We start from the raw sequence: 27,482 nt of genomic DNA on the forward strand, positions 1-27,482 counted from the left end.
TCTGAACCGCAATTTCCATGGTTTCAATAATGAGATGTAAGAAAAAACATTACATACCTAATCTAAGTAAGCTTTCAATAAATGACCTAGGAGATTTTCACTCTGAAAGCAGCTTTCTAGAAGTCATACAAACTTAAGAAAGTTTCTATCATTAAAATATAACCTTCAATATAACATAGCAAAATGCCCTATAGAGTTACGTACAGGTGACAAGTTTTGTTGTTAAAATGGCTATTCCCTCCCAAAAGTATTGCTACATATGCTAAATAGTATTATCAGAAAGCTTTTCAAATTAAAATAAGTGACTGCTTTACCTAAAGCCATAGACACCCAGTCTGAGAATGATTTAACGTTATTAATTGCATTATCCACCTGTGAATGTCCCAAAATACATATATGGACAATTCTAACACATGAGGAGACAGCACTGGGACACAGGACCAGAGGGAGATTAGGAGCCATTTTCTAGTCTAAGTACAGTAAAAATCACCTGAGCAGACAGACTGTTTATAGTTTGCTTGTACCTACTCAAGGTTGGCTTAAAAACCACTCTATTTGTAAAACATCACTAATTTCCTCTTGAAGTAAGTTATTTAAATGCCAAGCTTTCCCTTTTATTATGTAGTGGTACCTTAAACACATTTCCTCAAAATCTGCCACTTTCAGCTTGGTGAACATAATTGCTTCCTTATATTTGTGTGTCTACTCCACATATCGTCTTCTCAGAGCAACATTCCTGGGCTATATGCCCCAGTACACACTTCCAACCCACCTTTCCACCACCAAGGGGAAAGTTGGGTAAAGTCGGGGATGCCTGGCCAAGCCAAGGAAGGATGGCTGCTTCCTGGTAACCTCCAGGAAGTGCCAACATGCAGGGGTGCCCTGTCTGAATCACTGCACATCACTCATAAAAACAAAAAGGAGACAGACCTGAGACCAAAATGGGGGAGAGAATGTAAGTTTGACACAGGAAAGGGAGGCAGAGGAGGAGGAAGGGGTGACAGGGAGCTCCAGCCCTAGAGCAGACACGTAAATTTATGCCTTGTGCTTTAGTGAGAGAGCCAAATAAATAACAGAGAACCTCATGAATGAGGTGCTCTAATCTAGAGGACTGTCTGATACTTCTAATGCCCTATGTGAGGAGGCTCGGCTGGCAGCAAGTGTCAGTATTTCTCACTAGAACAACAGGTGAGGCCAGGTGAGTTTATTCCCCGGCCCCCCCGCCCCCACTCAAAACACTAGGCAACACAGAAGTGACACAAATAAAAACCAGAGATAGATAAGCTATGAAAGTGACTTACTTCTTCTGTTACATAAATTACTTTTTTTAACATCAAATGAACCATTTTATTTATTTTCATTTTTTAATTTTTAAAGTATGATTTTTATTTATTTTTTGAGACAGGGTCTTGCTCTGTCACCCAAGCTAGGGTGCAGTGGCACGATCTCAGTTCACTGAGCTTGCAGTGGCACCATCTCTGCCCCCCGGGTTCAAGCAATTCTCCTGCCTCAGCCTCCTGAGTAGCTAGGATTACAGGCGCCCGCCACCATGCCCAGCTAATATAAATTACTTTTTCTATATAAATGTACATTCTAGTATACACTGACTCATAGAGAAATATATAAAATATACAATATAGACAGAGGAATTTTGATACATTTTTGTAGATCGAAGTTAAAAATTAATTTCCAGTGTAAAGGTAGGAGATGAAAAACATTAAAGGGCAGCACTGAAGATTCTAAAATTTCATTTGGCAACCAGCCCTAAATTAATTGTTTCTTATAATTTCTGCACACTCACATGAAATTAAAATTCTTGAGCGTCTCACTCTAAATGCTCAAACTGTTTAACGTAAATCAAACAAAAACCGAAAATGACACAAGTAAACTCTCAGGCTGTGTTTGATGGTAATTACAGTCTTTGAGAGTAAACCAGTTCCTACCAGATGTTGGGGGTTGTGAAAGGACAAGACTGAAAAAGAAGTTTCAAATCGTCCTTTCTTGCTATCTCTAACAACACAATAGCCCTGCTTTCCCAGTGACCATGCATCCTCCCTCACATCCCTTGGTATCAACTTGGATGAGCTAGACGGTATGGGAAAGAGGTACAGCCTTATGATTAGTAAGTTTTATCGCTAAAATGTAACTGGGAGGGGTGAATGAACAAAGCCAGTTGAATCCTTAGCATAATGACAGAAAGCAAAATAAAATGTTAAACTTCAACACAATTAAAAAATGTACTCTTTCATGGAATTCACTAATATGACTTATAAGGTAACAAAGCTGTTGCTTTCAATAAAACCTCATACCATTAAAGCTTGTTAATCATCCATAATTCATGTAAACGATAATATGCATTTTATTTTTTATCAGGACAGGCTGTCTTCCAAACAAGGCTTGTAAAACTGCCAGATGTATTATATACAGAACAAATTCAGTTAAAGAATAAATAAGGATACTACTGCTGGTGAACTCCAAACATAATAAAGTGATCGAACATTTGATCTTGATGGCTAGCTCAAATAAATGTTCTTGAAGTTAGGCCCATTCTGAAATTCGCCACGTTAGAAACCACACAGAAAGAGCTACTGAAACAACTTCTTTTATGAATGTCTACCTGAAGAGAACCTGCCCCCAAAATCATCTAGCTCTTATTATGAGAACAGAAAGGCTTCGAGACTTCCCAGGTTCCTTCTGAAATTACTTTACGATAGACATACAAAATTGTCTAATAGGTAGTCTAATCCTTTACAAACTTTCAAAACCAAGAAATGCTTAAGCAATATTAAAAGTACACATAAATCCTCACGTAAATATCCTATTTCTATTCAACTAAACTACAAAAGGATAATCTTTCAGAGCCCACTGTTGCTCAGAATCCCACCTCAACAGCTAAAGCTGCATCCACTATTGCTTTATCACAAATGAAAACATTTGCTCATTCTGAACTGGTAACAGTTCCTCCTTCAAAGTATACTGTGTTCTAAGAGAGATTGCTTTATTAGTATAAAAGCAAAATTTCTGGGACAGGCTCTGATAAGTCTAAAAAACATAGTATCTAATGCTTCAACAAACAAAATGTGCTTTTTGGCTGCAGATGCCTGAGAAAGGTAGAAAAGAAAGTAGGCCAAATTTGGGAAGTCAGTAAGGATACAGAAGACATCCAATTGTCAGAGGAGGGGAAATACCTCTTTTCAAATAGGGTTAATTGGTCAAATTACCCAAAGCAGGTATTATTTTGGCAAGACCCCAACTTTTGGCAACAGTTAAAGAAATATTCTATGTAGGAAATATACAGATGACTCAAGGATACACTACTGATTCATACAAAGAATCATCACACAGACAAATGAAACAGAAGTAGAACTATGTAGATTTATGAACTGCTGGGATGACAACACACAGAAAATCAAACTTTGCTTCCCATTGGCAAGTTAGTAATGCATTAAACAGTGATAGAGGGCATGACACAATATTTTAAACATTTTTACCTGGTAAAATTATGTAGTATTTCCCTCAAAGTGCCATTACTCTTTTTATTAGATCATAAGAGCTCTTTTAACTTCATCTTTACGTTAGCACTGTTGTGCTTCTTGGTTTTCATACAGTAAAGTTTTAGTTTACCTCACATACTATAGTCTGTATTTACAGATTAATGTACAGACTCATAAAACTGTACATCAATTCATACAGTGACAACAGTTGAGTTACAAAGTTTTAGAGGACTCACTTCAAATATATCCAGAAAAATCTAGAATTTGTTTTCAAATAAGTTCAACTCTACTACTTTAGAGCAGTTTACTGCACATTTGCCTTTTTAAAATAACTACAGTAAGACAGTCACAAACCACTATTAGGATATGATTTTTCAATACTAAAACACAAGCCATTTATTGTTGGACAGAGGATTAAAGAGAGATACATACCCTACAACTACAGCTAGTCTCTAGGTAAACTGGCTTTAGCACCTACCTTCTCTTAACGCTGTGTCTTAGTCCAGGAACAGTAACAACAGTGTATGAACAAATGTTGAAGCTAAAAACTCTTTCCTTCTCAGTATCATCTGCTCTTAGATTTACTTTTGTATAATGGCCTTAAAGTGGTATATTAGACAGTAACTAGAAGACATATTCCATTTTCTGACTGAAAGCCAATAATACTCATGAATTTTTTAGCTGAAAGACACTTCAAGATGCCATTGGGAAGACTGTAATAAACACATTAGGCTGCAAACGGGCAGCAGCTCTTTACCACATGCTGCAATAATCAAATAAATGGCTACATTCATGTTCACTGGTTACACAAATATTTTGCTGTAACATATCCATCATCTGCATCTCTGGTAAGGAAGGGGGAACCTCCTTAACAGTCTTAGCAAAATTCAGGGCAGAATACACAAGTAGTAGGGAGCTGTTCTAAACTATCATTACCAACAGCAGGGAAAATGTCTAGTCTGACATCAGTGGCATATGATGGTTTCTACCTTCTGAATTCTCATAGGCCAACTTCCTTAACATAGCCAGTCACCGGACTGCTTATATATCCAACAACGTCAGCTGGTGCTAGTATGGCCAGGAATAGCAAGACTAGGTTTTAATAAGGCCTCAGACGAGAAAACATGCGGGAAGAAGCTGCATGCCTTGCATAATGTAAGCATTTTCTCTCCCCTTCAAGCAGAGTGTACTCAGTATCTTTTTAATATTCTGAAAACCAGTTTTCACCGAAGGCTTAGCATTCTGGAAAGAAGTCATCAAACCAACAACTACAATGTAGTGCTTGTGTTCGAGTTTCATAACTTGTCCAGACTAAAATTCAATTATCTTTCTTTATTCTGAAATTCATTTTAAATTTTGTTATGAGATTAAAAAGTGACTCTGATTCATGAGAAACTTAACTGGCAAAGGCAAGACAGTCTGTATCTATGCTAAGAGTGTTTTTATCATTTGAGTTGTAAACAGTTCTTAAATAAATAGAGTTCTCTCTCATAGCATAATATGTTGTTTTGGTGTTTTGCTAGCATTTATTGAAGACTTACTATGAGTTAGGTTACTTTGCACATACTTCATGGCTTAAAAGCCACAATTTGGTATGTATATACACATCTTATAAATTATCTAACCTCTCTGACCTGTTTCCAGTAATTTGCCTAAGTCACACAGATCATGAGTGTGATGATAATAACCATCATCTATGGAGAGCTCCTATGTTGGTTGGCGTTTTCCATATACTTTACATATATGAACTCCTTCAGTTCCTGGGACAGCATCGTTATCACCATGGTTTAGATGAGGAAATTGAGGTAGAAGTGAAATAAAGTAACTTAAACAAGGCCACAAAGGAAGTTTTGGAGTTAATGAATCCAAACAGTTCCTCAATTCTTAACCACTGTAATGTGGCCATTAAAGGTTCCTATACTTTAATACATTCACTGAAAAGAGAAATTTATAAACTAGTGTATATATGACAGAAAGCAGCATATTTTAACTTTGTAAACATTTTCCATGTAATTTGAAATCACTTTTCTTTTTGTTAAAAATGACAGAGCAAGACTCTGTTTCAAAAAGAAAGAGTACCAGTGTGGAATGTAAAACACTTATTTCTGTTAAACAGTGTAAATGTTAGAATCATATATCCATTTATTCAACAAATAACGAATGCTCTAGGCACTGCTGAAGACACTGGAGAGTGAGTCATGACAAAACAGTGAACAATCCCTGTCCTCCTGCAGCTCACATTCCAGTGCAGAAAAGATATCATTCTCAGCTCGTGCACAATTATTCCCCGAAGAGAAGGAAAATTATTGTTATTATTGAATTTATTATGAAGTTATTAAATAAGACACCAGCTAGAAATTTTATCTGGCATACCAAGAATGCTCAGTTTCACTCAAAACAGTAAAAACCTTCTTTCCTGTTTCAGAAATGGTAATTGGTTAATTTAAGAAGTCAGTTATGAAGGGTAATTTTAGAAAATGATACATGCTACCTTAATAATTTCATTTTAACTTTAAACACACAAATGTAGCTTTGATTCTCAGTCTCCAGTGGAGTTTCACAGTGCCTTTCTTGCATAAATCATACCTATACCTATAATTTATTGTCTAAATAGCAGACAATAAAACCAGTGTCTACTCTCCAATTTCTGTTTATTTAAAACAGACCTAGAACTTATAGACACTTAGATTTATTAAAAGTGCTTATAAGGTACAGATTTGTATGATTTTCCCCAGTCTATTAGACATGTGTCATATACACCCATTTGGCAGCAATAGTTTGCTCATTTTACTTTGAGTCTTAGTTTCACAGAAACAAATGTATCGTTTCAAACTCACACTTGATCGGTTACATATAATTAAATTATGCCATTATAATAACAGGCACAATTGGCAAAAACTGGTTGGGAAACAAGAACCTGGCTCTTGGTAGGCACACAATATCATGGTTAGGTGCAGAGTGCCCCCCTCCCCACCCCACTCCTCCCTGTCCTCCCCCTCCTCCCCTGTCCAGAGTGGGATGTACTGGAGTTGCCCATCATCCCAGAACTCTCAGATAATGACAGCATCAGGCCACAATTTATTAAGGCAGAATGCAGATCTTGGGGGGTATTCTAGTCTATCAGTCCAATGGAGGTTTTTTTTTCTTCTTTTCTTAACAAAAATCAGAATTTACACAAACCCAAACTGAGGGTAGAGGTCATTCAATCATTCAACAAATATTACTGAATATTTTATTATGCTCCAAGCAAGGTTTAGTTATTGAAGAATATAGCAATAAACAAATCAAGTCAGTGACTCTTATATTCTAATAGGAAAGTAGGGAGAGGGTGGGGAATAGTAAAACAAACAAAATATTTAACATATCAGATAATGATTAGAGGTATAAAGAAAAACAAGGTAGGGCTGGGCATGGTGGCTCATGCCTGTAATCCCAGCACTTCGGGAGGCTGAGGTGGCCGGATCACAATGTCAGGAGTTCCAGATCAGCATGACCAACATGGTGAAACCCTGTTTCTACTGAAAAATTTAAAAAATTAGCTGGGCATGGTGGTGTTTGCTCGTAATCTAAGCTACTCAGGAGTCTGAGGCAGGAGAATCTAGGAGGCGGAGGTTGCAGTGAGCCGATATTGTGCTATCGCACTTCAGCCTGGGCAACAGAGTTTTTGTCTCAAAAACAAAACAAAAAAAGAAAAGTAGCAAGATTAGGATAATGTAGATGGGGTGAGGGATAATATTTTACATAGGTAGCTAGCGAAGTCCTCTCAGATGCATGTTATTTGAGAGCTTTCTAACATATCTTAAAGATTCATAATAGAATTTTTAAAATATGCAACCACTAACCCTATGAAAAGCTGTACAATGTTGTGGCTGAGATCACATTCTCTGGTGTTGACTCTGGCTGGAAACCCCTAGAACACCACATATATCAGTTATTTGACTTGGGGCAAGTTATTTAATTAATCTCTTTGGAGCTTTGTTTCTTCATTGCAAAACTGGAGCAATGATACATACCTTTATAGGCTTGCTGAGCACAATGAAATGTAAAGGGCACAGAAGAGCGGCTGGCATACAGTAAGGGCTTATTTAATAAACATAAACTGTTATTGGAACTCAATAGAATATAAATGTTTGTAAAATAATCTAAACTGGTGGTTTAGATTATTTGGAGAGAAAAATTAATTTAAATAAAAAATTGAAAGTTTAAAAGAGAAAAAAGTTATCAAAATATTAGCAGTTGAATTATTTTAATGGGCACTATGGGTGTAATTTAATTTTTGTATTTTCCAAATTCCCTTTCATTATAGGGCTCATTATAGACTTTTGTGAGTTTATAATAAGAAAAAAAGATAGGAAGAGGGGTAAAAAAGGAAGGAGAGAAGAAAAGAAAGAAAAGAGAAAGAAAGAGAGCGAGAAGGAGAGAAGAAAAGGAATAAAAAAAAAGTTGGCTGTGTGGCTGGGAAAAAGAAACAAATGAACCAAAACCTAGGTAAACCAAGTGGAATTTTTTAAGTAACCTGCTCTTTGGAATATAAACTGTAAGTATATAAATTGCTTACATGCATATTTTCAGAAAAAACACTGTATAAAATGAGGTAAACCATCTGTGTTGTACTAAGTGGCACAAAGACTGAATGAAATGAGAAATCATTTTATAGGTATTAGCAATGAAATTTCAAGTACAAATTATTTTCTTTGGTGAACCAAAGGATATTTCAATAACAATTTCCAAACTACTAAATCTGTATTATGACTACACTTAAAACTTACATTTCTCCAAATTTACTCTAACTTCTTCTGTATAAGATAGCCAGAAATTTAGTTATTGTAGGATCATTAGCATATCCTATGTTCTTTAACTGTATGTTTTTTTTCTTCTACCGAATCTTTCAGAGCAAGAAATATACCTAAATCACAAGAGCTTTCCAGAAAAGGTTACTAAAATTGCCCTTCTTCCACAGAAAAATCTGACCTGTCCTTCCAAAGCAGCTCAAAGCATGCTCCTTTTACACAGGCCTCAGAGATTCCAACAGGAGGAATTAAAGATTCCCTTTTACTTGTTCCAAGCCAGTGGTATGTTAAAGTGAAAGCAGCACTTTTTTTCATGCCTCCTCATCAGCTGCCTCTTTCCCAGGAGAGGGTCCAGGGTGTTTGTTGGCACCAACTGTCCCCGTGAGCCAGCCCTTTGCAGGACCCCAGGAAGGCCCATACTGCTGCCTCCCACTCCAGTTTCTCTGTGTCAGGGATGGGCCTTAAGAAACTCACTCCTTCTTCCCTTTTGTCCATAGTAACTCATTTAACTCCAAACTTTCCACTGGGTTCTTTATCTCTAATAAAACAGAAAAACAATGTAGAGGCAAAACTTTCAAGCGTGTTGCATGAAAAAAGTACAGGACCCAAATTTAAAGGCTTGCGGCTTAAGAAGAAATAAGGGACATCGTATAGCCTTCTCTGGCAATGTAAATAACTTTTCCTTTCTAGGGTGACTGTATAAGAAGTATTCTTCTGAAATACTTTTTAATACTCTTTTTCTCAGTTTTCCGTCACACTTCTACAGAGGTAGGAAAAAAACAAGAAGAAAAAATCTAGTTTGGGAGAACCTCTGCTTCATTTTTCACCATAAAAATTCCTACAAACTTATTGTTGGTCAGATCATTACAATAATTCTACACAGTATTTGCTGTGAGGCAATGGTGGACATTAGTAATGAAAATGGTAGCTCTAGATTAACAGAGGCCCCCCTGCTCCAAAAAGAAGCCAATTTTGTCTTATAAAAATAAACCAAATTAGGCCAGGTTCAGTGGCTCATGCCTGTAATCCCAGCACTATGGGAGGCCAAGTGGGGATGGATCACCTGAGGTCAGGAGTTTGAGACCAGGCTGGCCAACATGGTGAAACCCTGTCTCTACAGAAACACACAAAAATTAGCCGGGCATGATGATGTGCACCTGTAATCCCAGCTACTTGGGAGGCTGAGGCAGGAGAATTGCTTGAACCCAGGAGTGGAGGTCACAGTGAGCCCCAGATCACACCACTGCACTCCAGCCTGGGAGACAGAGCAAGACTCCATCTAAAAAAAAAATTTTTTTTAAGCCAAAATAAGGATTATTTGCAAATAACACATACCTACAGAATGATGTTTACTGAGAACTACCAGAATTTGGAAAGTTGTTTTTTTGTTTGTTTGTTTACAAAAATTCATTATATGAATGGAATTTGAAAATTACCTTGATACCTAAAAATGTGAGTCATCTTTTCCACCTCAAATGAAGGATTTTGGTAATTGTCAAAACTAGCCATATTGTAAGATTATGGTTCATATTTTAGCTATTTTAACTTAACTTTCAAACTTGAGACACAGACAAGTAGCTGTCAGCAAAAGCATTATCATATTGCTATCATTGGGACTGTATAGTGGAGTTCACTTCTCTGACCTCAGTTGTCAGAGGCTGGGGACCCTCTAGTTTTGCCAGATGAATTTTGTGAAGAACACAGAATAACCTTGACAAGTTGCCAGCGGAGGGTTCTTTCCCCTTTAAAGCCCCAAATGTAGAATTACTATGCTCTGTGGAACTAAATATATAATTTGATTCAAGAATGGTAGCTTCTAGTTACCCCTTGAGTAAATAAGGGCAGTCTACAATAGGCATTAAAAAGATTAAAACAAACGCCTTCTATTTTATATGTTGCTCTCTACCTTTTTCTTGTAAGTAGTCCTAAGACAGTTTTCCACTGAGAGAATAAAGAACAACTGTTTGTAAAAGCTACACCTATGGATAAAGATCTCTGAGACTACTGCACCCTGTTTAGCCATAACTAGCAAGTAATGAACATGGAATGAAACTTAAAATAAATTGAGATAATTGCTTGACACCTCAGAGACAGCTAGCTATATTATATTCCTTCTGTCTGATACTAAAATGAAATGGATAAGCATCCATCAAGCTGAAATCTAAACCCTGGTTCTAGCTGGGATAGAACGATGTGGAGAAAACTCGCTAGCTCTCAAGAGGCACCACGACACAGTATATACATGTTTATAGCATGAATATATGATTTTTTTAGTTGGCATTTTCTTTCAAGTCAATGTTGCTGAACCAAGAGCAGTGACTATTATAATTAGGGCAAAAATATATTTGAACAATATAATTTTATATAAGGTTCAGTTTCTAACTAATACAGTCTCCTTTGGCATCAAAATATAGCCTAAATTACAGGCTTTTAACTTTAAAAATCTATTGGCATTTATTTTCTTCTGATACTGAATTCAACCAGTATCAGATACTGATAATCACTGAGTAGCTGCTAAGGGCAAATTACTGCGCTCTGTGGACACTGCAATACAGTCACTGAGTAAATAACAGAATTTGATATCAAGAAATGCAAGATTTAGGAAGAAGATACAAGTATGGAATTAATTAACATAGTATACAGAAAAAGGACAAAGTGCTAATAAAGAAAAACATTACTTCCTTCATTAGGAAGAGTAGGCAAAGGTTTTATGAACGTCTGAGCTAGGTTTTGAAGAATGGATATAATTTTCCAAAGTGAAGATGAGATGGGATGAACATGTATGAGAACTTCAGGACACCAAAGTGGTACAGTTAATAAACAGTGAGGTAATGCTAGAGTTGTTGTGGGGAGCCTGCATGCTGGGATGACCATGGGACCCAGGGATTTGGGAGTCTGGATTCTTCCCATCCTTACTTTCCTCTTTCCCCCAGGTCACTGACAGGTCCTGCACTGAGTGCTGACTGCACCCTACCTGAGCCAGCACAAACCCTAGAACCATGCTTATCAAAGGGTGACCTGGAACTGTCAGAAATGCACTCTCTGGCTCTGACCAGATCTTCTGAAAGGAAACTCTGGAGGTGAAGAACAGCATCGACTTGCCAAGCCCTCCCCATGATTCTGATGCTTGCTGAGGTTTAAGAACCCCTGCCCTAAACTTTAGAAAGAAATTGTCTTGCTCTATGGGTGACCTGAAATCTGACTAACACATAGTGACTATCTTCCTCTCTGAGGGAGAAGGAGAGGGAGAGATAAAGTAGAGTAGATTTAATTCATTCAGTTCATTTATTTACCAGGTATTTAGTTAGGCAATGACTTTGTGGAGTCTGAAAACCTTAAACCCCAGAATAGGAGTAACTCTTGTCAATTTAACAAACTGTGAGTACAATGAAAACTTTTGAGCTGAAGATGGTAAACTCACAGTTATGCTAGAAAGATTAGGATGGTAGCAGTCTAAATGACATTTCCGGCAGCATAGGCAGGAGAGACTGGAGACTCGCTAATAGGATACTGCAAGAGGCCACATATTGTATGTCTGCATTCGTATGAAACTTCCAGAGTAAGCAGATCCATAAAAACAGAAAGCAGATTGGTGGCTGCCAAGGGCTGGAGGGAAGGGGAAATGGGGAGTGACTGTTGAGTACAGGGTTCTTTGTGGGGTTGATGAAACTGTTCTGAAATTAAATAATGGTGATGGCTGTACAACTCGTGAATAAACTGAATACTCCTGGATTGTACGCTTTAAAAGGCTGAATTTTATGTGAATTATATCTCAACAAAGCTATAATTTGAAAGAAAAAGAACAAAACCCAACAAGCTTAACCTGGCAAAATTGTACAACAGATAAATGGATAGTTTGCAAGTATTTAGAAAACACACTGGGGATTATTATGAGCAAGAAAGACTTCTCTAGCAACATTCATCCCAAATGACTTCTCCTTATTCTTTTTGCTTAAAGAGATTAGAGTAATAATTTTATTTTTTTTTATTTTACTTTTTGCTTAATAAACATGCTCCTAGTAGACAAACATGAAAGAATAGAATAGCATATATTCCTACCACCAAGAGAACACCAATCACTTACAAAAAATTCCTGCTCAATATTTTAAAATGTTATGTGTGTATACAATCAAGCACAAACTGTATATATAATTATATAGCTGGCTCTTTTGTTTTCTTAATGTTATCCACTAAAATTTTTCTATGTCATGAAATGTCTTTATAATTTTTAATGCTCTATGATATCCCATCATATGAATATACCACATTTAACCATTTGTTTCAATTCCTGCTACTACAAATAACACTGATTAATATCTTAAACGTCTTGATCCACATTTCTGATTCTATAACTACAATAGTCTTAGAAATGTAATTACTAGATCAAAGAATCTGACCATATTTAATCCTATTTACGTGTACTGTCAAATTCTTTTCCAAGAAGGCTGTATTAATTTACAAACCCTGCAGCAGAGTATGCAAGTTCCCTTCTCACAATTCACAACAATAATGAGTATTAAAAATTTTTAAAAATGCTTTGCTAATTTAAAGATTAGGGTGTGACACTGTTTTACAGTTGAAACTGCTTCCTAGTAATTGAATATCTTTGAATTGTTTTAGCATTTCATTTCTAATCTGATGAAAGAATGCCGAGGCAGGTATGCCATAGGTGCAATATGTTGAGGTCAACTAGGCATGTGACGTAAAATGCTGCCCTGCAGATGAAAGCAAAAGTGGGTTCCACTGGTGGTCTTCAACTTTGGCCACTAATGAATCACCCAAGGAGCTTTTGAAAACAGTTTCCCTGGCTCTGCCCCAGACCAACTAAAGCAGAATCCCTTGAGGAAGGCACCTAGGGGATCAGGTGAAACCTACTGGGCTGGATGACAATGGAGATCGGAGTCGAGGCTGGTGGAATAATAAGCTGGGTGTTACCTAATTATGAATCCTATCTGGTTCTCCTGACAGGCCACCACCCCTCTGCAGTTCACTCCAGTGGAAGCTGCTGTCCTCGCATTACACAGGGATAGGAGGTAGGGTCACCCTCTCCTCACTCTATTACAAAAATGCCCTTATATAAAATTGTTCCTCCTTTCAAAACACTCTCTCTCGACCAGTGCTATAGAACACTTCTATCTTAAGTTTACCAACATGCTGCTTAATCCCCCCACCCCAGTTACGGAAGAATTCTGCCATCGGATTAGGGCTTCCTCTCCAGCCCAAATCTGGTCATCATCCTGAGTAATTTCAAAGACTGTGGATGAACTAATGAGTATCCCCCAGGTCCTTGTCTGTCAATTCTAACAAAGTTCACCTCTGCTCTACTTCAGCCACTTCTTTCTATAAGCATGCCCTGAATCTTGTTATGACGCGGAACTGCTCCCATTTGAACACCATTATTTTTTTGGCCACAAACTCCCAGCATGCTACCTTTCATACCGTCTTCCTCCACAATTAAGTCTTCAGTGTACGCCAGTCCCCTGCCCCTTTCCATCACTCTCGAGCTAGAGCTCCCTCCCCACCCGCAGCCGCCTCGTTCCCTTTCACGCCCTCCTCTCACAGAACTCATTCTGTAAAACTGCATTCCCAAGTCTTTCCACCATAAGGGAAAGCTGAGCGCTGATGGAGAATATCAAGCAGCTTAAGGGGCAGAGTGGCCCGACAGGTTTCAGGGTTTCTGAAATTGCCCGGGCCTCAGTCCTGCCTCCAATCCTTTACTTTGTTCTCAGCTTGTTCTATTGACCTTAACAATTATTTTCAGCTTTTGCCACTTCAGTAATACCTGTTCAATTTGATTTTCCTCAACTTCCCTTCTTCTTGCTTAGAAAGATACCTGCCTCCATCTTCAACATCCCTTCTAGTGTCTCAGAGGATGTATGATCCTTCCGCCTGTAAACACTAACTATTCCAACTCATTTCTATTCCCCTCCACACTTGTGAGACCCTGCTGCAATAGTTACAGGTTCTCATTTCAACCTCTTCCTCTCTAACCTAAAGCATACTCAGGCTATTTCCATCCTTGAAAAAAACGTTTAAAGCATGAGTTTAAATTCCTCTCCAGCTACCATTCAATCTCACAGATTCCTTCACATCCAGACCTGTCTAAAGAATACAAAGGTCTGGGATTCCTTTACCCCCAAACAGTGGGAACCACATGTTTTAGAATTCAAACATACATACACACACACACACACACACGTGTGTAGATATACATATATATTTCATTCTAGAAAAATAATACATGTTGGCGGAGCTCGGTGGCTCACACCAGCAATCCCAGCACTTCGGGAAGCCAACGCAGGTGGATCACAAGGTCAAGAGATCGAGACCATCCTGGCCAAAATGGTGAAACCCCATCTCTACTAAAAATGCAAAAATCAGCTGGGTGTCATGGTGCATGCCTGTAGTCGCAGCTACTCGGGAGGCTGAGGCAGGAGAAGTGCTCAAACCGGGGAGGCGGAGGTTGCAGTGAGTCGAGATGACGCCACTGCACTCCAGCCTGGTGACAGAGCAAGACTCTGTCACAAGAAAAAAAAAAAAAAAAAGATAATGTATGTAATATACCATATTTCATTATTACCCCAGAGGGGTCTACAGAAGCATTGTATAATCAAATTCAGTATTATTTCTGCAGTGAAATGTATGAATATTCACACTAAGTGGGACAAATGATGATTATAAATCATCTCACATCCATTCAGGTCAGGTTTCTGCCAAATTAATTACAAAAAACCTTTCCATTTTCATTGTGCTGAATTTTGAGATTCAAATAAGGGAATACAGGCATGTAGACTATTCTCTATTCCCTTCCACTCACTCTGTGACCCAAAGATACTGCATTTGTTCCCATATTACTCCATTAAATCTGCCCTCCCTAGTCTTCCATGACATTCAAATGCCAACCTTCAGCCATTTGGGCATACCGTATGTTGTTATCAAACTTTCTGCTGTGTTTACCACACTTAAAAATCACATCTCTTCTGTGGTTCCTCCTTTAACCTCTCCATATTGTGGCTTTCATGACACAACAATCTATAGTCCCTCCTCTTACATAATTATTCTTTTTCAATCTCTTTTACGGGATCTTCTTCCTCTTTGAAGTTACGCAGGATTCCATCTGGCCAGTTCTCTCCTCATTCATATCTTATTTTAAAAATTATTTTTAACCAGATTTACTGAGGTCACATGTCCTAAAATGCAGCAAGTTAATGTATATATTAAAAAGTAGTTTTAGTGTATTCACAGGGTTATGCAACCATCAACATATGTAATTCCAGAGCATTTTCATTACTCCAAGAGGAAACCCCAAACTTATACCATTACTCCCCATTCTCTCCTCTCTCAGCCCCTCGCAGCCACTGATCTACTCTCTATCTCTATGGATTTACCTAATATATGAACATTTCATATAACCAGAATCAAGTAATATGTGACCTTCTATGTCTTGCTTGTTTCAATTAGCATAACGTCTTCAAGGCTCAACATTTACAATATTCAAGGCTCAATGTTTACAATATTGCTGCATGTATCAGTACTTCATTTCTTTTATGGCCAAATATTCCACTGTATAGTGATACCAAATTTTGTTTATTCATTACTCAGTGAATGGACATTTGGGTTGTTTCTACTTTTTGGCTATTATGAATAATGCTATTATGGACATTTGTGTACAAGTTTTTACACAGATATATGCTTTCCGTTCTCCTGGATATACAGCTAGGAATGGAACTGATGAGTCATATGGTAACTATGTTTAACTTTTTGAAGAACTGCCAAACTGCTTCCCAAAGTGGCTACACCATTTTACATTCCTACCAATAATAAATGAAGTTTCCATTTTTTTTTCCAAATTTTCCTGAAACCTTATTTTTGTTTTCTTTTTAAATTATAGACATCCTACTGGATATGAAGTAGTATATCTCACTGTGGGTTTGATTTGCCTTTCCCTAACAACTAATGATATTGAGCATCTTTACTTGTGTTTCTTTGACTATTTGCATATCTTCTTTGGAGAGGTATCTACTCAAATCCTTGGCCTGTCCTAAAATTAGGTTCTCTAGTGAGTGATTCTTAACAGCTTTTGGAGTTATGAACCACTCTTGAGTATCTGATCAAGGCCAAAAAGGAAAAGCACACACATATAAAATATGACATACAATTTTCTCAAAATGTCACTAACTTACTAAGATTATTTATGGATCCTCCAGATTAAGCACCCTTGTTCTATACCATAGGTTCTCAACCATGGCTACATATATAAAAACCACCTGGTTTTCATTTTCCATTGCCATATGATCCATCCATTCTATCTCTAAGTAAATACCCCAAAGATGTGAACTTTATGTGGGGCTCAGACATATATATATCCATGTTCAAAGCACCACTATTCATAATAGGTGAATAGGTTTTGCTAAAGGTGAAAACAACACAAATGTCTGTCAACAGATGAATAAACAAAATATGCACACACACACATAATAGAATATTATCCAGCTTTAAAGGGGAATATGGTACTGGTACATGTTAAAACATAGATAAACCTTGGGAACATCCTAAATGAAAATGATTCCACTAATATGAGGTACTTAGACTGGTCAAATTCATGAGACAGAAAGAGGAATACAGATTATCAGGGGCTGGGGAGTGAGAGGGAACGGAGTTATTGTTAAATGGGTTTCTATTTGGGATGATGAAAAAGTTCTAGAAACGAATAATGGTGATAGTTGCACAACACTGTTCATGTATTTAACATTCCTGAAATGTGTAATTAAAATAGTTACAATGGTACATTTTATGCATATTTTACAATAAAAACTTTTTAAAAATATTAAAAAACACCCAAGATAACCAGATACCACTCCAGACCCATTAAATCAGAAATTTTACAGGTGTGGTATGACCATCAATATTTCTCTTAGGCCAGGCACAGTGGCTCATGCTTGTGATCCCAGCACTTTGGGAGGCCAAGGTAGGAGGATCACTTGAGCCCAGGAGTTAGAGACCAGCCTGGGTAACAAGAAAAGACCTTGTCTCTACAAAAAAAATAAAAAATTAGCTGGGCATGGTGGTGTCAGCTACCTGTAGAGTCAGCTACTTGGGAGGCTGCGGCAGGAGGATCTCTTGAGCCCAGGAGGTCAAGGCTGCAGCGAACTATGATCGCACCACTACACCCCAGCTTGGACAACACAGTGAGACCTTGTCTCAAAAAACAAATGTTTTTTTCTTAAAAGCTTTCCAGATAATTCTGACATTCAACTAGGATTAAGAACTGCTACTGCAGTATCTTTGGTGGTACGAATTATCTCCATGAGTTCCCCAAATCTTTCCAGCCTTCACCTCCCAAAGCTTCCACCTTAAAAATCCTGCTGCCTGCTAAGTGACTACTCAGAAAATGAAACATGTCCATGTTTATTCCCCACCCCCAAAATGCCCTATGTGTAAGATGTCAATCCACTGAACAACCTCCTTATACTTCTGTATTCTCCTCAAATCATTAATAAGGTAACTGTGCCTCTCCAATATTCTCAAGTCTCTCCTCTCATCACTTGGCTAATCACTACTGCTTCTATTTCAGGTCTTTATCACCTCTCACTTGGATTATTCAAAATAAGTCTCCTTATTTCCAGATAACATCCCTGCTTAAAATTCTTTAGTGGTCTTTACTCCCTCCAAGAGAAAGCCTGTGCTTCCTCAAACATAATACAAGGCACTTACTTATGATCTAGCCCGTGCCTCTGTCTCCAGGTTGCTGTCCTTTTGTTTGCCCAGGAACTGTAAACTGCACATGGTTCCTCATTTACTACATATCAGCTCTTACCTAAGTTCTTTTGCTTGTCCTATATGGAATAAGACATAAATCTTCCCCTTTTGGGTAACTCTCACTCATCTTTAAGACTTAGCTCATATTGACTCTTCCTCCCAAGATTAAATTCCCCTCTTCTGTCTTCTAAAAGCCTATACAATTGGCCCTCCCTGTATCTGTGGTTCTGTATTCACAAATTCAGCCAATCTCAAATTTGAAACTTAAAAAAAACAACAATCAAAGAATACAAATAAAAAAGCAGTACAATAAAACAACTATGTGCATAGCATTTGCAATGGATTGGGTGTTATAAGTAATCCAGAGATGGTTTAAAGTATACAGAAGTATGTGCATTATATACAATTACTGTGCTGTTTCATATAAGAGACTTGAGTATTGGTAGATGTGGGTCTCCACTGGGTTTCCAAAACCAATCCCCCGTAATACTGAAGGACAACTGCATATAACTCTATCATTAGTCATGTCCATCAAAACAATCTTATTTATGGCTTTTCCCTACCATATTTTAAACTCTTTGAAGGACAGAAACTAAGTATTTCTCATTAAAAAAAAAAAAAAAAATCCTAGGCCTGGCACACAAGTACTTAATATTCATGGAATAATTTGCTTTACAAACTGCTGTCGAGTTTGAAGCTATTTCACCAAAATAGGTTGCATGGTTGAATATTTACTATGGTATAGTAGTATACTTGTACTGTTTTATTTAATCTTCACAATTAACTATATGAAGTAATTATTATTTCCTGAAGGAAAATCCAAGAACATGTCTAAGGTCAAACATAGCCAACGGCTGGTAGAAGCAGGATTTGAACCCATGCTGCCTGACTCTAGGCCTGTACTCTTTGCATCTAGCACACTGTCTCATTATTTGATGCACTGCTACTCTTTCAACTTCTTACTGTGCATGCCTCATCTCCTCAAGTAAATAATTCCATCCAGTATTTTTCCTATTTTTTTAAAGCATAAACTTATAGTTTTGTATCTTTTAAAATTTAGGGCCAGGTGCGATGGGTCATGCCTGTAATCTCAGCAATTCAGGAAGCCAAGGCAGGAGGATTGCTTGAGCCCAGGTGTTTGACACTAGCCTAGGCAACACAGTGAGACTCTGTCTCTACAAAAAAAATACAAAAGTTATCTGGGCATGCTGGCATGCACCTGTAGTTCCAGATAATAGTGAGGTTGAAGTGAGAGGATTGCTTGAGCCCAGAAGGTGGAGGCTCTAGTGAGCCAAAATCACACCACCAGCACTCACACCTGGGCAAGACAGCGAGACTCCATCTTCCCAAACAACAACAAAAAAAAAGAGTTTACAAAGCTTTAGCATATTACTACACACTCTTCACAGCCAGCATAACTATTCCAAGAACAAACACAGAAACTTCCCATTAGGTTAAAAAAAAGAAAAACCAAGATGATGGTCATTTAAGTCAAAATAACCAGGGGATTTTCGGTGATTGCAGTTTAATATGATTTAGTCAAATGACTTGATGCTAAAAATAACAAATGTACCACAGACCACAAAAACAAATGCAAAATTAAAAATATGTGATTAAGATAGAAATATAAGATTCCATGTTGCTCCAGAAGATAGAAATCACAGATTCACGGATAACTTAGTCAATGAATAAGCGCACTATTCATTGCGCTTGTGTGTTTTAAACTACTTAGGAAGAGGAAACAAACACAGATGAGAAAATATATCACATGTGTAAAGGGACTATTTAACAGACAAGAGACACCACACTCACAAAATACGCAGTTTAAAAAACAAACAGAAATTAATAAGATGTTAGATGCTCAGTAATTATTAGTGTTGACAACTGTATTCGGCACGACATTATTTGACTCTCAGAGCTCTACAATGTAAATACTGTTCCTATTTTACAGAGGAGAAAACAGATTTAGAGAAGTTACATGACTTCTCCTAGGTCTTAAAGCTCTTACATCACACTATGAGGCTTGAAACCAAGCTCTGACTGCAAATGCCATGCTCTCTACAATTCTTCCCATTGTCTAATAAATGCCATTAAGCAACTAGAAATACGTAACAGGAGAGTTGTCAACAACAACACAAGGAAATGAACTAGGTAAACATATTTGAAGCAACGAACAGGTCATCCTCAAAGTCTATGGACTGTCTGTTCCTGGAGATCAAGGAAGTATGCATTTTCCCTTTGACCAAATCTTCCTTGATTTGTGTCACTGGGATACGGTGACTCCTGCTTTTGTTCATTTCTAGCACTCACACCATTCCCAGCAGCTCCAGGTACCAACCATAATGAATAGCGAATATGGTACATTACTTGACTAAACCATAAAATTATACAGAACGTAGGTGGTTTAGATATTCAGGACAGCCTCAGGACCCCATAAGCACAACTGTGTCCCCATTTCCCTCCATATCTGCAATCTAGACCCACTGTTCTAGAGAAACAATAGATTTTTGTGTCTTACAGTAATTGGGTTGATTTCTCTTACTTTTCTGTGTTCTGTTCACATTAACCTCTGTATAAAAAACACCTTTCTGTTTACATCTGCTACCTTGCCTTCCCCTATTTAATCCTACAACCAACTTTAGAAGACTGTGTTCCAGAACTTAATTTCAACTGCATTGAGTTTACCTGGGAGTTGAGATATTCTGGAGGCGATGGGAGATCAAACCAGGCAGAACAGAAGGGGCCTCAAACAGGTCACCGCAGGAATTCTGTTTCAGCCTTGCAATGGTAACTGAATATATTTGAACAATGATTCATTCTGATAAACATATATTACAACTTATCATCTAAATGAAAGACTAAACTCTACCAACCACCAAGCAGAAAAACCAGATCATTTAAATTGGTCTTCAAATTTTAGACGTGAAGAAACACAAGACAGAATCCTCATGGATCTTCTTGGTAAATGTCAGGTAGTACAAGACTCCACTGCACTCTATTCTGAACCAAACATTCCATGCCCACAGCCTTTCCTAAGGCCCACAACCTGCTGCTATAAGACAGCTTTTCTTCATCTCTATACACAGAAGACACCCTAAACAACACCATGCCCCCCAGCACTTGATTCAGGTATCTGATCTACAGGTTGCCAGGGTCTAAGGGAACGGCTTGGCACAAAAGTTCTATCCAGACAAAGACAATGGCAATTGGTGCCACTTCTCTCTCTTGATTATCCCAAAGACTGAGAACCTGCTCAAATAAGTTCTCAGTCTTTGGGATAATTAAGAGGGAGAAGTGTTCAGTGAGAGGCGAAAGCAATAGCTAAAAAGATACAGAGGAAGAAACCGCAAGATAACAAAGTTACAAGGATCAAGGAATGAGCCAAAGTTACAAAGCAGAGAAAAGATACGTAATGAGAACGTGAATGGGCCAGTTAGCTGGCAGGACAGGCACAGCAGAAGCAGATCGAGAGACCACCTTTGCTATCATACTCAACAAGTGTGTGGCTCTTAAACCTCTCTGCACAGGAACATCTCTTGTGGCCAATCCTTCCAGATTTCAATATCTAGAATATTACACAGACACAAAGGCTTTGGAGAAATGTGGCCCTCTACCCCATTCCAACAAGGACAGAAGCTCTATTGAGAAAGGCAGCTCTATTTGACTGCATCTCCTAACTTGGCCCTCGACCTCCAGATAATGATAATCTTTGGGGTCATTTCTTGCTTCCACCATTTGCTAGCTGCACAACCTTGGGAAAGGTACTTAACCCTTCTAAGCCTGTTTCTATGTCTGTAATATTTGCAAATAACATTTACTTCACAAGTTTGAATGACAATTAAATGAGATAAAGCAGGAAAGTACATGGCCTAGTATACAGAAACACCCTCATACAATTAAGCTGCCTTCATTATTATTGTCATTATTATCTTAAACTCTTAGCCCATTGCAGGTGTTCCGCAAACACCACTGCCTATTCACAGAGGAGATGCTCTGTCTTGTTTCAGCTCTCATACTGGAAAGCAAATATCTCTCTGCAGTCTCTTTAGGGCCACATTTTTGCATTTTTGTTCTTCTGCTGTTGAAAATGGCCCCCAAGCATAATGCTGGAATGCTATCTAGGGTTCCTAGAAAATATGAATGTTAAACAAGCTTTGTTCAGGCAGGAGTTAACACTGCTCTTGGCTGTAAGTGCAATCTTAATCAACAATATTATACAACTTACATATTAAATAAGTTGTCTTTAAACAGAAACACACATAAGGTTATATACTGATCAGATGACTAAGATGATATCACCTGAGGCCTGCAAGAACCTAACCATCAATTTTCCCCTAGGAACCATGGCTCAGAATTCGCCAGTTCCATATTTCCCACAACTTTATAAAACAAAACTCCTGTGAAATCAGGAGAATTGATGCTATTACATTAAAGGTAGAATAACAGAGTAGGTGAGAATGTTTAGAACATGAAGCTGGAGGGGCAGATCCAGATTGTGAAAAAGCCTCTTATATCCTACCAAGGAAGGTGGACTTCTAATTGCTTCTAATCTGTAGCTGCTGATTCAAAGACTATGGGCTTGGGAAGAGTCTGTACGCCTTCCTCCTCCTTATGGAATCCCTGGTATCTATAAACAAGGATCTTTATTTAAATCCTCTGTGGTTTTTATACCTGAATGCTCCATCATAGCAATGCAGTGAGTAAAGGACCTTGGAAGCAGCAAGCTCTCCATTTGCCAAGAAAAAGTAAAAGAAACTAAGTAAGAAAATAATGCAACACACATCTTTCAGATCCCAGAACTACAAAGCTTCTCCCCATCCAAAATTAATCTGATGGCAATTAATAGTCATTCTGTTCTAACAATCTCTGACATCCTATTTTAATGCTCTACTTCATTCTCCTTCCTCTAAAGCAGATTTCTGAATTAGCAGGGAGTTAATGTTCATGAATATGTTTCTTTTCAAGGCAGACCAAATACTCTTTAAATAATGTCTTACTCTTAACATACTTGAAATGAAACAGAAGTTCACTAAAAGTACTAATACGAAAAAACAAAAAAATCACTTCAACTGTAATAGTTCTCTCCTTGTCCGTTATGTTCATCTTGTCCTCATTCTAGAATATATCAGCAAATCCAACTGAACTCAGCACCATCTGAATTCAATACACACAGTAATTTAGAACCTAGACTCTCAAGACAAACTACTTGGGTTAAAATCCTGTGCCACTACTCATTAGTTGTGTGAGCTTGGACCAGTGACTTTACCTCTCCATGTCTCCAGCTCCCAACTGTGAAACAGGAATTTAATACACATAAGGTCCATGGAACAGGACCTGGCATGTAAGTTCCACATAAAAGGTAGCTTTAAAACTATTGTTAATTATTTTACAAAAGTCATTTTCTCATAAAAGACAAGAAAAAGTAAAAACGAAGTCTTTAAAATGTTATTTTAAATAAGCATGTAAAAATGACACATAAAAATGGACATTTTCATATTTAAAACAAGAAAACAGGGGTCCAAAGTGGCTCCCGCTGGAGGTCATGGCGCTCGCGAAGGCGAGGTCATCAGTTCAAGGCTAACCTCATAAGCTCAAACTGATTGGCAAGGAAAAAAAAAACAAAAACAAGAAAACAAAATTTGGAAAGGCCAATTAATATGTAACTAAAAATAAAAAGGCTATTGTAAAGTTTCAATACTATGTTTACCATTCATTTTGACTACAGTCTAAGGACATATGGAAACAAAGCATGGATTTTTTTTTTTTAATTTTTATTGCATTTTAGATTTTGGGAAAACATGGATCTTAAACATAAGCCTCATAGTGTGTTTTTATGACTATTCTAGCCAATCAATTTACTATTATAATTGGATTCGACATCTAAAATGAAACCACACATCTAGTTTCTATTACAACCTATTTCTTAATCTTTAATAACTTTTAAAGAAGAAACAATCATTCAATGTTAAGATAGTGTCTAGTGCTTCTTACAAAATCTTTAATAAAACATCCACAGCAATAACCATGTTATCCTTAAAATTAAAGTAATGCAAATGTATGTTTATGTTATACTATATTAGTGATTACTGCAAGCCATAACCCTGCATGTTCACCATGAACCAGGTGAAAATAGCCATCACTACTAAAATGCACACCAAAAAGTGCCAAGTCTTACTTTTATAATGACAAGGACCAAAGCACCTGTGAGAGAAACCAACGGATTCTAAACCTTTCTCTGCATTTCTGAGTGATATCGTTTTAGAATAAATCCTACACGAGGTATAGTGGGAAAATTTGCTGGCTGTTGCACAGGCTTTTTCACTTCCTGAAGCTTATATTCCCTTTGCGTCCACAGAATTCAAATGTCTCTAAAATATAACCTTGTAATTTAATCCTGCCTAAATCTTCCCGAACTTTTACTTTCTCAAAAAACAAAAAAGGTCCTATGAACACATTTTACTCAGTTTTACAACACTGAAAACTAAGATCACATTTAATTCTACATTTTCTTACCTATCTCTTCTACAAATTAAAAACTGTTCCAAAAAACCAACCCCCTTAGCCTGACAAGATCAGACCCGATTATAATATTTGTGGTTAATTATTGCGGTTGGAATTCTGAAGTGTAGCAGGATTTGCAAGCTAGACATCTGGCTTGTTTAGACACTACCTGGATGTCAACACCTGCAACTCTTAACTCTGATAATAATACTGGGGCGCCTCCTCACTCCCCAACTTCCAAAAGTAAAGACCTTTTGTTTAGATAACTCAGTAGATTAATCTGTTTATGAAAATACTTTAAATTTGCAAAGGACTGATGTTTTATGTCCTAGGAGAAAAACATCATCAGGAACAAAAACCACTCTAGCTGTAGAAGATTATGAAAACAAACAACAAAGAAGCAAATGTGTTTCTGATACAAAGGAAAATGAACTGGCATGAATACAGACCAGTTAAAACTACCATCCAAACCTGCTCATATGAAATGTCATTCACGCAATCAGAGAAGTACTCTCTCAACAGCCAGATAAATTTTATTCTTTTTAGCTATTTTAAATTCCTATAAGATACAGGATAATTACATTTATTAAGGCTGGAATCTAATGCCATTTGTAAGTTAACTTACCTGATTAAATATCTTATTTGTCTTCATTTTCCCATATTGTTTCATAGAGTGGTTTGTAATAATAGATGCTCAATAAAAATACCTTTTAATTATTACAAAAGTCTTGGCTCATTACAAGGTTTAGATAAGGTAACAAAATAAAATTTAAAAACAAAATAAAGGAAAATAAAGAAAGCACAAACAATATTAACTTTGAAACTTTTATTATTTAAAATATTTAACCTATGGTACTAGTGCTTTCTGGGCTGAAAATGGTATGTAACTCTGTCTCACAGCCTACTTACAAGAATGTGAGCATCATTGAAAGAGCAATGAAAATAAAAATGGAAAAAAAAAAGAATGTAGGAGAATACTATAGTTTAAAAAAATTCCAAATTAATTAAATGCTTATTTGAACCAAGATGTTTTTCTATATAAAGTACCAGTGTTGTTTGCTTTTTTAAAGAAAATCTCATTTAATAAAATTAATGATTTATTAAACTATACTGTGCTAAGATATGGCTTGTAGATATAAAGAATAATAATCTCTTGCACTTAGTATAATTAAAAATTATGTTTGAGTTGCTCTCATCTTTTATTAGAAAAGATAGCAAGAATTAATTCTTTGTTAAACTGTCTATACACCTTATAAATTGCCTGATAAATTCCTTACCTCTTCCAACCTCAATTTCAAAAGGGAACGGTATAGAGTATAGTTTAGTTTCAAAATCATATGTGATTTGGAAACATACATACACTTCAGCACATCTGTTCTAGAAGTTAAAACATTAGCAAATTCATTCTCCAAGTATATGTTGTATAATTGTTAACCCTTTTCAGATAATGCTTCTGATTATCTTTAACCAATCTCAGACTTTTAAGTACTACATTTTCCAAGGTTAAGAGAAAGGTACAGACTGCTAAGAGAATTAATAGCATTAACATGAGCAAAAGTGGACAAGTACAGTCTGAAGATTAACTGTATATTATTTAGCTCTCTACATACAATAGCATAAGATCAATCTGAGAAAGTTAGGTACTATATATAGCAACAAAAAAAAATCACTGAATCAAGGCCTCTGCCAAAAATAAAAGCTTTACTTACCATCTAATCAAAAATTAAATAATTTCAAATTTATCACAAAGTTCCCCTTTAAGCTTGAAATTAGGAAAAAATAAAAAGTATAGAGATAGAAAGATAAAGCTTATAGTTATATTTATTCCTTAATAATTAAGATTTGCATCTAAAAAATTAAGATTATCCTCCTGGATTTTAGAAATGCTTATCAAAATATTTCCTAAAAACAAGCATGATACTGTATTTGGCTATATAAATAAACTACAAGGAATATTTAAACACTAAACAAACACAAAAGAAATAAGGACCATGGGAATCAATTTGGGTCACACTGTATCTATTTGTTCCTGAGAACATTATCACCGCCTGGTTGTCATGCTCAGTTCTCCCTTCTACAACGCACTGCACATCCAATCTACAAGCACACAGAATTCCAAGAACATTACCAAATATTAAGTCAGAGCACTTCTGAAACACACCTTGTAATTGTCCACAGCCTCTGCAGTTCATATCAGAGCTCAGCAGCTTCTCTTTATCTTCACCAGTGATGTAAATACAAATACCATACATCACTCATCAAAACAAAACAAAACCCCCCACAATTAGCAATAAATTTATTGCCTCAGAGATAAATCTCCTCTGTTAACCCAAACTAACATTATGTCTTGGGGTAAACCTAAGCACATGCTGAGCACCCCGCCGCTTATCTCCTCTATCATTTGTTTCTAACGATAGCTGACAAACTAGCCACACAAATCCTTTTTTAGCTGCTGATCAGACAGATCCCCCTTTGACAATCCAGCATGGTGGAACACTCGAAAATTCTTCCTGCTTCTATTCTATTGCTTGCTCTAAAACCCGGTTTCCTTTTCATTGAGATAATAGCCTTTTCTGCAGTCACATGACTCAGAAGCTACATTAGCAGAGCTTTATGATAATAGACTGAGTAAGCCTCTACCCCCTCCTGCTATTAAGGGGATGTCTTTTTCTTTTCTCTCCCTTTCCTTCTCTCTCACAGTCTCAGACTCAGTCTCACTCTCTCACACATACATACACACGTGCATGCAATGTACACATGCACCCACATACGCATGTCTAAAATTATTTAATCATCTTTGAATGTTCATAATAAATACAAATATATACCCTAAAATGAAAATATAATTTCTAGATCTGCTGCTAAAAATAAATGCTCAAAACAAATATTCTGATGCACTGTCTTCCTTTCACTAGGATGTACCACACTGGCCTTGAAT

The 27,482-nt window shown here is 37.0% G+C and overlaps 1 protein-coding gene across 22 annotated transcripts in view; it reads right to left on the reverse strand.

Annotated features, from left to right (window-relative positions):
- NCOA2 (nuclear receptor coactivator 2) overlaps positions 1 to 27,482 on the reverse strand; it is a 368,943-nt gene that overhangs the window by 107,321 nt on the left and 234,140 nt on the right. For 2 of the 22 annotated variants that reach the window (XM_008982756.5, XM_078352616.1), the window contains exon 1: positions 26,706 to 27,079. The exons of the other annotated variants lie outside the window; for them this stretch is intronic. The gene's annotated coding sequence lies outside the window, so the exon portion shown is untranslated. Of the gene's footprint in view, positions 1 to 26,705; positions 27,080 to 27,482 lie in introns of those variants that run through there. 22 annotated transcript variants of the gene reach the window in all.

This window comes from Callithrix jacchus, chromosome 16 (genome assembly GCF_049354715.1).
Source record: "Callithrix jacchus isolate 240 chromosome 16, calJac240_pri, whole genome shotgun sequence".
Taxonomy (NCBI): domain Eukaryota; kingdom Metazoa; phylum Chordata; class Mammalia; order Primates; family Cebidae; genus Callithrix; species Callithrix jacchus.